Source organism: Vipera berus (genome assembly GCF_964194415.1).
Source record: "Vipera berus genome assembly, chromosome: 11".
Lineage (NCBI taxonomy): Eukaryota > Metazoa > Chordata > Lepidosauria > Squamata > Viperidae > Vipera > Vipera berus.
In genome coordinates this window covers 17,102,424-17,115,096 of record NC_138214.1, presented here as the reverse complement: position 1 = coordinate 17,115,096, position 12,673 = coordinate 17,102,424, and positions in this window count along the sequence as shown.

Sequence of the window (12,673 nt, the reverse complement as noted above, 5' to 3'; positions counted from 1 at the left end):
AGAATAGAATAGAATAGAATAGAATAGAATAGAATAGAATAGAATAGAATAGAATAGAATAGAATAGAATAGGACCTTGGAGGTCTTCCAGTCCAGCCCCCTGCTCAGGCAGGAGAACCTATATGACCATTGCGTTGTTCCAGGGTCACGTGATCCCCTTTTGCAACCTTCTGACAAGCAAAGTCAATGGGGAAGCCAGATTCACTTAACAACTTAATAACTGTAGTGGTTCGCTTAACAGTTGTGGCAAGAAAGGTCATAAAGTGGGGCAAAATTCACTTAACAAATGTTTCATTGAAATTTTGAGCTCAGTTGTGATTGTAAGTCGGGGACTACCTGTCATGTCGTATTGTTCCAATTTTAATATATTCTTTGTATATATTAGTGTTTCCCTTTTTTTTTCTTTATATTTTTTCTCTTTCCCTGTTCTCGTTTTACTCTTTATCGTTTCTTTTGGTTGTTAGTTTGTTTTTTATACATGTGTTTTGTAAAATGTAATAATCTTATTTAAAACAAAAGTTTATGATAAGATAAAATACAAATTGAAAGAAAAGTTGAGAAAGTTAAAGGAGGAAGAAGAGAAGTGTAGGAGGAGGTTTTTTAAAAAAAATAAAAGTAAGGACCTGATTTTTTTTTCAGTACAATGTCAAAGAAAACTTACAACCTCAACCTTTTGACTTACACTTCTAAACGTTTCAAGCCATTTTTATAACAGCAATGTCAGTCTAGTCTTCGAGAAATCGAAGCAAAGAGCAAGAAAGATGATTAAAGGGCAGGAGACTAATAAGAGAGAAGAAGAACGGTTGCAGGAATTGGGTATGGCTAGCCTAGTGAAAAGAAAGAACAGGGGTGACGTGATAGCAGTGTTCCAATTTTTGAGGGGCAGCCACAAAGAGGAGGGGGCCAACTTATTCTCCAAAGCACCAGAAGGCAAGACAAAAAACGATGGGAACTAATCAAGGAGAGAAGCAACCTTGGTGCAAGGTTGCAACCTTGGTGCAACCTTAGAGCCTTGGTGGAGCAGTGGGCTAATGCCTCCTTAAGTAACACCAGCTGCCTGCAATTAGTGCAGGTTTGCATCCCACCAGGCTCAAGGTTGACTCAGCCTTCCATCCTTCCGAGGTAGGTAAAATGAGGACCCAGATTGTTGGGGGCAATAAGCTGACTTTGTAATAATGCTGCTTGGGGGGGGGCGAAAGCCCTAATAAGCAGGCATATACATAGAATGAAGGCTACTGCTAAGCTTGTAAGCCGCCCTGAGTCTTCGGAGAAGGGCGGGATATAAATGGAATTAAAATAAATAAATAAAATAAAACCTGGAATTAAGGAGACACTTCCTGACAGTGAGGACAACCAGTGGAACAGCTTGCCACCAGAAGTCGTGGCTGCTCCGTCACTGGAGGTTTTAAAGAAGAGACTGGACACTTTCACTTGTCTGAAATGGTAGAGGGTCTCCTGCCCAAGCAGTGGGATGGATTAGAAGACTTCCAAGGTCCCTTCAAACTCTGCTATTCTATGTTTTAAAGTTTTGGGGGTTTTTTCCCCAGTTCAAATACTTAGTCCAGAAGCAATTTCCAAATAGAAACAAAAATAGAAAAATTCTGCTCTTTAATTAAACAGTTTCTCCACTAACTCCATCGCCTTCACCATCTACTCTTCCCTTGTTGGAACTGGTGTCTCTTTCCATTTTTGTGCATATAAAATTCTGGCTGCTGTCAACCTGTACGGTAACAACGTTCCGAATTTTCTTTCAAACTCTTTGTCCATCAAACCTGAAAGGAAAATCTTCTGGTTTCAGTTTTATATTTAAGAATTTTCTAAATTAAGAGAAAAACTTGATCCCAATTTTTTTTTATTTTTTTAGCTCGGTCACAAGTCCATCACGACCGACCAATGGATTTTTTTTTAGGAGGGAGCTGCCCCAGCCAGTCAGCAAATGCACCCAAGGTTTCTGCAATGTAATGTTTTGCTGTAACTCCCTTTTTTAAAAGCAAACAAACAAAAAAGTCAGTTTTTCCTTTCCATCTGAAAGATGGAAGAATCTGCAATCTTCAAGTTAAGTGAGATCTATGAAGTCACTCATTGGCAGGGCTTTTTTTTTCTCATAGAACGCCCAGAACGGAATTCCGGCACCTTTTTGGGATGGAACCTTGTAGGGTAGGCAAGGCGGGTTGTATGACGTGTGTGAGTTCCGGCACCTTTTTCTTTTACAACAACTTTATTGATTAGCCCTTGGGCCATATCAAAGTACAAAGTTCCAGCAACAAACTGTCACCAAAACTTGATAAAAGCAATCCAAAATGGAATTTGATAAAATACAATTTAAAATGGAATTAAAATACAATTTAAGTTAAAATAGTAATAAAATGCAAATTTAAGATATAGATAAAATATGGTAACATTATATTTCGGAGTCGCCCTTACAATCTACCCCAATCAGTCCCACATATGCAGATCTTAACCGGATCATTTTGTTCAAATACTGTGCTACGTTGGATGTTATTTTCAAGTTCTGGCCGGACATAAGGTAAGTTATTTTGATATGGGGATCCCAATGGGTCATTCGTTTGGTATATAGACCAAGATACCTGTCTCTCACCCTCTTATACAGACAACAGTCAAATAGGATGTGAGCCAGGTCCTCTACCTCTGCCGCTCCGCAAATGCAGAGACGCTCATTGTACGGTATAGCATGAAATCTCCCATATCTGACCATTGTGTCAAGCTGTTCGAATCTCGCTCTCGTAAATATCTCCCTAAGATGTTTTGGGAGTTGTAACTTCAAATAACTGTCCACTTGAAAAGTACATTTGTATTTACTCAGCCATTTCAAGTTACCCACCTTACTAAGGATAGCTATATCAGTTTGTGCTTCTATATCCTTAATTCTTTGGGCAACTCTTTTTTTAGATTGTTCTCCTGTTACGCAACCTTTTACTTTTACAAAAAAAAAAAAGCACTGCTCATTGGTATAGTAATATAGCAATTTTGAGGGGCCCCTCCCCCCATGCATTCGGAAAGAAGAAAAATAAAAATAAACAGGAAACTGCAAGACAGAAACTGTTAATGAAAAAAAACCTCATCCTTTCTTCTGTCTGTAACTTCCATTTTCACCTTTCCCAAGTGGGTGCAACTGCGTAAAAAATGTTGCCTCGGTACCCACCTGGGATAAAAGCAAGCAGACTTTCAGGTATTTACACAGTTACATTAATTCCTTTTTAAAGAATTAACAGTAAGGGAATTTAATAGAAAGTTGCTAATCCACTCCCTTTTCACCCAAAGGAATCAAAACAGGTGGAATCGTCTTTTCTTTTCTTCACAAGCCAAAGTGGGAGAGATAGAGTTTCTCCTTCTACCATTAAGGTAGAAGGGGTAAAAAGGATTTCTTTTTGGCCTTTGCCTCTGCCCTTGAATCTTTTAATTGAGGAAAGGAGGATAAAAACGCGAGTCTCAAAAAAAAAGCACTTGAGAAGATCAAGGACCTGCTTGGATTTTTGCTAAATCCCTTGATGTTCCTAAATTCAGAATAAGAGAGCCTGTGAAGTTGGCCTCTGAACAAGAGGAGGTGGCAGAGAAATGGGATGAACACAGACAGACAGGACCTCTGCCCTGTACCATTTCAGACAAATTTATTATTTATTTATTTATTTATTTATTTATTTATTTGATTTGTATACCGCCCTTCTCCCTAAGGACTCAGGGCGGTGAACAGTGAATGGCTGTCCAATCTTTTCTGGAAAACCTCCAGTGATGGACCACCCACCACCTCCGGAGGAAAGTCGTTCTAATTACCAATTAACTAATTGCTCTCACTGTCAGAAAATTTCTCCCAAGTTCTGGGTTGCTTCTCTCCTTGTTTTAATTTCCACCCGTTGCTTCTTGTCTTTTTCTCAGGTGCTTTGGAGAACAGCTCGGCTCCCTTTTCTCCATGATAGCCCCCCTGTTTGTTTTCCCCACCAAAATCTTTTGGGAAACAACCAGCCCTTCTCCCACCCCCCACCCCCATTTTGCCTGGTCAACAAGGGATGCTGGGGTTTCACATCCTTGGTGCAAACTCTCTCCTGAGCTAGGACAGGGAGGTGTCACGCAGCCTGAACCCTGACCCAGCCAGCACTGCATGTGTTTGGAGCCCGGAGGGGATAGTTGCTGTCTTGTCTGGAGGTCCTGCAAGTTCCCTTTGTCCTAGAGAGGGAACCCCCCCCCCGCACTGCCCCCCCCATGCCATCCCTTTCCCCGTTCCAAGAAAGATGGTGCGCGGAGCATATTTACTCCAGAAAAGCAGCCAACTCCTAGAGATCCTTTGATTTGGAGTCCGGCGTCCAGCAAGGCAGTTGGTTAGTGAGCCCTGCCCGACTTTATGACCTTTTCTGCCACAGTTGCTAAGCGAACCATAGCAGTCGTTAACTTGACTCGTGCGGGCATTCAAAGCATCTGGTCTCTCGTTTAACTCTGCTAGTCTGAAGCCAACTTGGAAGGTCACAGATGGCCATCACAGAGGACCCCGCGATGCTACAGTTTCCAAACCCCTGAATCTTGAGCAGGGAGGTGACTGTGTGGATGCTGCCATGGTCATAAGTGCGAGGACTGGCTGCAAGTCCCTTTTTTCAGTGCCGTCGTAACTTCAGACAGTCGCTAAATGGGTAGTTGTACGTCAAGAACAAGTAGTCCTCCTCCACTTGCCACAATTCACTTAGTGACCATTCAGAGTTACAACGGCACTGACCAAAGGGACTTACGACCGTTTTTCACAGTCACAGCCGTTGCAGCAGCCCCGTGGGCATGTGATCAAAATTCGGACGCTTAGCACCTGGTTCGTATTTACGACGGTTGCCATATCCCAGGGTCACGTGATGCCCTTTTGCGACCATCTGATGAGCAAAGTCAATGGGAAAGCCAGATTCACCTCAACAACCGTGTTACTAACTTAACAACTGCAGGATTCACTTTACAGCTGCGGCAAGAAAGATCATAAAATGGGGCAAAATTCACTTAATGAATGTCTCACTTAGCAACATCAATGTTAGGCTCAATTGTGGTTGTAAATTAAGGACTACCTGTAATCCTTTTCCAGTGGTCTCCATCGTCTGCAGAGGACTTTTGGACCTTTTGGTTTGACTAGGGGTCTGTGCCCTCCCCCCCCCCCAAATGTCTTCTGCCTTCCTGGAACACCATCAGGTTTTAATCCCCAAGATTATTTTCCTGGCAAAATTCTCACCAGTTTTGGCCGAAGTATGATCTCCAACTTCCCCTGTAACCTCAGACCATCTCAAATTCACAATTAAGACTTTTTCCAGACAGTGATTTTGTTGCTACGAAATGTGGCTTGGTTGCCTTCCTGCGAGTCATTCTCCTTTGCCCCCCCCCCCCAAAAAAGGACAATTTTCTTATCGCTCAAACCGTGACATTCTGCTGCTGGGGAAGGTTTTCTCTCGCGAGCGCAGTCAGGCTTTATCCAGCCAATCTTTCCCCAATCTGGTCTCCTGCAGATGGAATGGGCTTTTGCCATCTGCAGCGCTCCACTCTGAGGCGTCCTGGCTGGGCATTATGGGGAGTGAGGTCCAAAAGATCCAAAAGGCACCATCTTGGCGGAAAAACACAATTTGCTGTATGCAGACAGAAAAACAGGGTTTATTATTATTATTTTTCTAGAACAATAAATTCTATTTTCTCTTTGGGAATACCTGCGCAGACAGCACAGGAGTGTAGGGCAGTGGAAGCCTTTGTAAATCAGCAAAGGAAACACTCTGGAATATTTGGATTTTAAATAGAATGAGGCCCCGAGAACTTCGTCCTTTATCTCTTGTCTTTGTTGGATCAGGAGCAACATGGGTTGGCGCTGTTCTGCAAATGGTAAAATATTGCAAACAAATTGTTTGTGTGTGTGTGTGTATGTATGTATTTTCCTTACAGACCCAGCATGGTACAGGCAGTCCTCAACTTACAACTATTTATTTAGCAACCGTTTGAAGTTGCAACAACACTGGAAAAAGTGAGTGGTACTCACGCAGTCCTAACCTTTGCAGCATCCCTAGGATCACATGATCAGAATCCAGGCACGTGTCAACTAGCATGTGTTTCCAATGGTTGCAGCATCCCGGCATCATGTGAACGCCATATTTGCAACCTTTCCAGCCTGCTTCTCAAACAAATGCAATGGGGAAGCTGGATTCGCTTAATAACCGTGATGAAAAAGGTCATAAAATGGGGTGCAACTCACTGAATAACTGCCTTGCTTAGCAGCACAAATCCCGGCCATAAACTGAGGACTCCCTGTATGGTGGGTTAGAGTTAGAAAGGTGTAATCTAGGCCAGGAGAGACCCAGATTCAGAGCCCATCTCAGCCTGGGGTCTGGGCAACCCTCTCTCAGCCCAGCCTCCGTTGCAGTGGGGAAGGAGGAGGCAGGAATCGGGGTCCCCCATCTGGGGTGGGATGAAGCATCCAGGGAGGAAGCTCCGAAGCTTCGATCTCCTCTTTGGTTGCTGCTCCGATATAATCCGGAACTCTAAACCGTGGGCAGTTTCCTTTCTGCACGTAGTCCTCACCTTACCACCACAATTGAGTCCATAGTTTATGTTGCTAAATGAGACATTTGTTAAGTGAGTTTTGCCCCATTTTATGACCATTATTTATTTATTTATTATTTATTATTATGCCACAGTTGTTAAGTGAATCACTGCAGTTGTTATGTTAGCAATCCGGTTGTTAAGTGAATCCCTTGACTTTGCTTGTCAGAAGGTCGCAAAAGGGGACCACGTGACCCCGGGACGTAAATATGTCATAAATCTGAGTCAGCTGCCAAGTGTCTGAATGTTGATCACGTGACCCTGGGGATGCTGCAACGTAAGTGTGAAAAATGGTCATAGGTCACTTTTTTCAGTGATGTAACTTTGAACGGTCACTAAACTGTTGAAAGTTGAAGACTATTTTATTATTGCAGAAATGATGCTGGATGGATTTCAATTTTTCCCGTGATTGGTTCGGCGGTTGCCTTAAGTGAATAAAACAGTGATGAATTAACTGATGTCAGATGTGGCCCGTTGATCAATCTATTATCTCCCCTGCACTGGAGCCGATGCCAGCCCCGCTCCTCTCCTCGGCCTCACCACCCCCTCTTTACACATCGGAGTATTTACTCGCACCTTAGGCAGAACAAGAATCGTTCTAATGAAACAATTAGAGGCCTTCAATATTCAAAAGCAAATTCCTCTGGCACAGCTTCTCCTACCAGGGGTAGGCCACCTTGGCCCTTTTATGACTTGTGGACTTCAACTCCCAGAATTCCTGAGCCAGCCATGCTGAGGGGAAAGGGAAAGGTTTCCAAGCTGAGCCATGCTGGCTCAGGAATTCTGGGAGTTGAAGTCCACGAGTCATTAAGGGGCCATAGTTCCACCATACTGGCTCAGGAATTCTGGGAGTTGAAGTCCACGAGTCATAAAAGAGCCAAGATTGCCTACCCTTCTGGCACCTTTATCATCTTTGGCTTCTGCTCCCTGGATGGAAAGAGCGGTGCAAATGCGTTACTCTCATCCAGACCAGCAAGGGGAAAAAATAATTTAGTCATCAAGTTACAACCACGACTGAGCCCAAAATTTCTGTGGCTAAGTGAAACATTTGTTAAGTGAAATTGCGCCATTTTACGACCTTTCTTGCCACAGTTGTTAAGTGAATTACTGTGTTTGTTAAAATAGTCAAACTGTTGTTAAGTGAATCTGGCTTCCCCATTGAGAAGGGGGGAATCACATGACCTCGGGACCCTGCAACTGTCGTAAATGTGAGTCAGTTGCCAAGCATCCAAATTTTGATCACGTGTCCATGAGGCTGCTACAAAGGTCATAAGTGCAGAAACTGGTCATAAGTTGCTTTTTTCAGTGGTGTTGTAACTTTGGATGGTCACTAACTGAAGTGTTGTAAGTGGAGAATTACTTGTAATCTTATTTTATGGCCCAAACCATGCCATAACCAAAACTGCACCAACAATGGCGCAATTGATGCATGTTAAAATCAGACGGAATGTGGATCCCGTCCTCATGACGTCATCTTGACCGCTTGGACCATCCTATTTGCAGGCCTTCTGCAAGATCCCCCCTGGGGTTCTCTCTGTGATTGGCCAGCCAGCATTTTGCAGTACAGGTGGTCCTCCACTTACGACCACAATTGAGCCCATCATTTATGTTATAATAATAATAATGAAAGTTGGAAGGGACCTTGGAGGTCATCTAGTCCAACCCCCTGCTCAGGCAGGAAACCCTATACCATTTCAGACAAATGGCTGCCCAGTCTCTTCTTAAAAACCTCCAGTGTTGGAGCATTCACAGCTTCTGGAGGCAGGTTGTTCCACTGGTTTAATTGTTCTAACTGTCAGGAAGTTTCTCCTTAGTTCTAGGTTGCTTCTCTCCTTGATTAGTTCCCATCCGTTGCTTCTTGTCCTGCCCTCAGGTGCTTTGGAGAATAGCTTGACTCTCTCTTCGTTGTGAGTTTTGCCCCATTTTACGACCTTTCTTAAAATCTCAGCATCTGAAATGTTCTTCTGGATGTCTCAAGTGGTAGTGAGAATCTCCGTAGACACTCCCAAGTGGTAGCCAGTTCCCAAGGCCACGCAGAGGCTCTCAGGCAGAACGGCGTGTCCCGGCCTCAGATGCGTTAATGGTGAACGTGGCGGACCAAAGAGACCATCTTCCTCTCCTGCCCATTTTCTTGTGCCAGAATTCTGGCCTTAAAAATCATCCCCCTCCAATTCCCTGTGAACAATTGCAGCATGTATTTGAGACTTTTTCAGAAGAGAAATGCTTCAGAAGGCACTGGGGTTTTCCTCCTGCTTCTCTTTCACCGTGACTGGAGGTGGGCCAGGAGCCAAATGAGGACAGACACCAATTTTTGTAGGAGATTTGGCTTTTTCAGCCAAATTTCATGGATAAATTTATTCTACCCTCGGGGAAAAGGAATGCTTTAGTCACAGGTGGGTGATTACCAACCTGATTCCTTCTGAGAAGAAGTCCCCGTAGTTTTGGATGGAATTTTCTGGCACCTTTTGCCCTCTTACCAACTAAAAGTCTTCCTGGCACAAAACTTTGCCACCCAAATCAACATTCACAGTAAGACTAAAGTCAATTTATTTTAAAGAGGCAATTAAATGATAGGTCTTTATATCTAATGATGACACCTTCAGCTAATTGGCCAAATTGCTAATGTGTACATTTGTGCACCCAGCCGGAGGAGAATTGAAGAAAAGGGAGGGAGGGAAGGAGGAGATGGATGGGGGAAGAAAAGAAAGAGGGAGGGAGGGAAAGAAAGGAAGGAAGGAAGGAGAGAGAGAGAGAGAGATTAAAGGGGAAAGGAAGGAGATGGAGAAGGAAGGAGATTGAAGGGGGAAGGAAGGAAGGAAGGAAGGAAGGAAGGAAGGAAGGAAGGAAGGAAGGAAGGAAGGAAGGAAGGAATATCTGTCCTCCTAGCAGACATGCCAGGCAGGTTACACATGAAGGAAAATGCCATCCACCTTGTGCCTAGCAAAAATGAGCAGGGATTGGCATATGTGAAGCAAAACCAAACTTCCATCTGTTTGACTGTGGGTGGGCCCAGAGGGAATAGCACCTCCCCTTCCTCTAAAGAGGAAACTTACAAGATTTGGATTATTTAAAGTTTTATGCACTCTGTCTTGGCTGTGAGGTTGATCTTAGGAAACTTTGCATGATCTCTAACAAAGGATATGTATGGTACTGCAGGAATTGTGGGCGCTCCATCACTGGAGATTTTTAAGAAGAGGCTAGACAATCACCTGTCTGAGATGGTACAGGTTCTCCTGCTTGAGCAGGGGGATAGACTAGAAGACCTCCAAGGTCCCTTCCAGCTCTATTCTATTCTAATTCTCTAACTGCGGGTCAAACAACCTGGCTGGTCCTTGTGTGCAGGTCAGAATGAACATATACTGTAGATACACATGTGAGCCTAAGTTATTTTATTTACAGAGGAGTCTCTGTTGTGTCTCTCTATGCTCTACTGTTCTGACTTTATTCTCCTTTTGAACATTAGGCAGCCTTGAATGAGGTTACATTTTTGCATTGGGGTTTTCTCGCTTTCTTGCAATGGGCAGACCACAAGAATAACTTTCTCAGGATGGATCATGTACATGCAGATAGTCCCCAACTTATGTCTGATCACGTCTTAGTGGACTGTTCTGAGTTACAACAGCCCCCCCCCAAATGGGACTTACTACTCGGATTTTCTGACATCCGGGGGCTCCCTGCCATGTGAACCCATCACAGACTCAGCTGTTAAGATGGCTGACATCAGGACAAAGAGGTGCTACAAAGTCTCCCTTGTCTTCTCAGTTCAGGGACAGCTTCTGCCACCCACACCTCTTCTGGAGTTGGCAAGAAAGTCCCTTCACAAGTGAAGTAGTGGCAGAAAAGCAGGATGACTTTAATCATCATCATCATCATCATCATCATCATCAGATACTGGAGATAGGGAGAGCAAGGACAAATGAACATAGAATAACAAAGGTTTTCTTGAGGAATTCTGGGAGTTGAAGTCCACAGGTTTGAAGACCCCTGTCTTGACCCCTGCCAAGTTTGAAGACCCCTGCCCTAGACCATTGTGGACAAATGGCTGTCCAGTCTGTTCTTAAAAACCTCCAGTAATGAAGTGCCCACAACGTCTGAAGGCAAGCCGTTCCACGGATAAATTGTTCTGTCGGGAATTTTCTCCATAGTTCTGTATTGGTTCTCTCCTTGATTAGTTTCCATCCATTGGTTAATGACCTTATAGGCATCATGACATTATGCAAATTCACATCTTGGCTTCCCTTCCCTTCCCTTCCCACTATTTTTCCTCAAGCTTTTGATTTCACTTTTGCAGATTAAAATGTGGTCCTTCTTAGCGATCTGCTGGATGTTCTCATTTGCTGCTGAGAAAGGAAAAGGAAATTGTGAATAGATCTGGGTGTCTCTGGGTGTCTAGGTGTGTGTGTGTGCTTCTTTTGTTGTACGTGATCATGGCTTAGCTTTTCTTTTCTTTTTTATTTTACATTAATTAGCATTATTGCTTTTTTAAAAAAATAAAAAAGCAGATCTGGTTTCGTTGTGACCTCTCGGATTAATATTGATGAGGAAAAACAGAATGCAAATTATTATTATTATTATTATTATTTATTATATTTGTATACTGCCCTTCTCCCGAAGGACTCAGGGCGGTGAACAGGGCACATATAAAAAATACAGGATACAAAAATTAAAAAGAATTAAATAGTAGCCCAGCTAAAACAATCACTAACAATATAAAAATCCCCATTAAAACCCCAACATATCCCCCATCAGGCCAGGCCGGCTAGTTCAAATAGATGGGTCTTCAGACCGCGTCGGAAGGAGCGAAGGTCAGGTGCCATCCGGAGCTCGACTGGCAGCTGATTCCATAAAGCCGGAGCACCCACAGAGAAGGCCCTCCCCCTGGGGGCCACCAGCCGACATTCTCTGACCGGAGGCACCCTGAGGAGGCCCTCTCTGTGGGAACGCACAGGGCGGAGGGAAGTTGACGCCGGCAGCAGGTGTTCCCTAAGGTACTCCGGACCCATGCCATGAAGGGCCTTAAAAACCATTACCAAAACCTTGAATCTCACCCGGAAGACAACTGGTAAGCAATGCAGCTCGCGGAGCAAAGGTGTAACATGGGAGTACTGGGAAACTCCCAAGACAACTCTCGCGGCTGCATTCTGTACCAGCTGGAGCCTCCGAGTGGTCTTCAAGGGAAGCCCCATGTAGAGAGCATTGCAGTAGTCCAGACGAGAGGTCACGAGAGCATGAGTGAATTGAAATTGAAATTAATTAGGGAATTCAGTAAGACAGTGTATGTGTAAGTTCACACGACTTCTTTGCAGCTCTGATGTAGACTATGAGTCTTCATAGGGCTAAGAAGGGACCATAGACTCCTGGAATCATAGGGCTAGAAGGCACCTTGGAGGTCTTCTAGTCCAGGGGCAGACAACCTTGGCTCTTTTATGACCTGTGGACTTCAACTCCCAGAATTCCTGAGCCAGCCATGCTGAGGGAGAAGAGAGAGGTTTCCAAGCTGAGCCATGCTGGCTCAGGAATTCTGGGAGTTGAAGTCCACAAGTCATAAAAGAGCCAAGGTGGCCTATCCCTGTTCTAGCCCAACCCCCTGCTGAAGGCAGGAGTCTTTATTCCATCTCAGACAAAGGGATATCCAATCTTTTCTTGAAGACTTCCAGTGCTGGAACATCCGCAACTCTGGAAGGGAAGCTCTTCCATTGATTAATTGTTCTCACTGTCAGAAAATTCCTGGCTGCTTCTCTCTTTGATTAGTTTCCATCGGTTGTTTCTTGTCCGGCCCTCAGGTGCTTTGGAGAATAGGTTGACCCCCACTTCTCTGTGACAGTCCCTCAAATATCAGAAAACATCTATCATGCCACCCCTAATCAATCCTTCTCTTCAATAGGTTAGACATAACTACTCCCCTTAAGAATTCCTCATACTATGTAGCCTGCAGCCCCGTAATCATGTATCTTGACCTATTTTGCATTCTGTCTTGGGCCTCAGCACCATTTTTGTATTGTAGTGACCAGAACTAGAGGCAGTATATAAATTGTATATATTTGTTTAACACGTACAGGTAGTCCTCGACTTACAACAGTATGTTTAGTGACCGTTCAAAGTTACAACG